Genomic DNA, 1,077 nt, shown 5'->3' on the forward strand with positions numbered 1-1,077 from the left:
TGCAAAGAACCCCGACTGTGTGTGTGCAATAGAAGAATCGTGGCGGCCGGTTACTTCACAAAAACGCCAATTAATTCGCTTTCTCCGCGACATACGCGCACTTATCAATTTGAGATGCCATGCGGGGCGTGTCGGAACAATCACTACGTGTATTTACAGCTAAAAACCAGTTCGCTATCGCATAGTGATATGCGTTAATGCAATAAAACACAAAATAGCGCACAATAATAACTATATTTCTATAATTAACACAAAAATTATAGTTGCTATAAAATTTTATAGTTGCAACTAACGTAAATAATAATAATAATAATGATAATAATACAAGGAATGAGCGAAATGCGTCTCGATTTTTAGAAAATCAAGCTTACGCAGGGAACATCGCCGCTTCGTCGTCGTCCGCGAAATTACCTCGTATGCTTTTCGCAGATAAGAATGCCCACTGGATAAAATTCTCGTTACGCGCGATCCTCCTCGCGCGCATTTCTTCGTCCGTTGTTCTGTCTCCCGAAAACGAACGAAATTGCGAATGATATATACCTTTTCTCTTTCTTTTTAGTTTCGTTCGCTCTTTCTCCTCTCGTTCTTCTTCCATCGTAAAATTCGGTCGTTTTTTTTCGTGAGACAATGATATGGCATAGATATATGTATATATATATATATATATATATGTTATGTGTCTCTCGATCGCGATCGAAACTCTCGCGCATTTTCCCTCTACCAACGCGTTTGTTTACGCGATTATTTATGATAAAACGGGGCGCACACAGTAACATCGCTTGTGATATGTCTCTGAAAAACGCACGTCAGCCTCCCTCAAGCCCTTCCACCTTTGGATCGCGGTTCTCTTCGTTTCTTTTACCCCCACCCTCTACCCATTCTCATTCCGTTCCTCGTATTTTTCATCTCGTTCGCGTTCGTGTTTACATTAGACTCTATGTGTAACAATGTTTTATTACAAGCTTATTAGACCAGCGGGCGACTCGGAAACTTGGATAAAGTAAAGAGGAAAGAGAATCTTGCTTCGCACGATTGCCTTTATTTTTCTTTTTTTTTCTTCTCTTTTTTTTTTTTTTT

This window comes from Odontomachus brunneus, unplaced genomic scaffold, assembly GCF_010583005.1.
Source record: "Odontomachus brunneus isolate Ranch 3 - 2012 unplaced genomic scaffold, Obru_v1 Obru_scaffold_078, whole genome shotgun sequence".
In the NCBI taxonomy this organism is placed as follows: Eukaryota; Metazoa; Arthropoda; class Insecta; order Hymenoptera; family Formicidae; genus Odontomachus; species Odontomachus brunneus.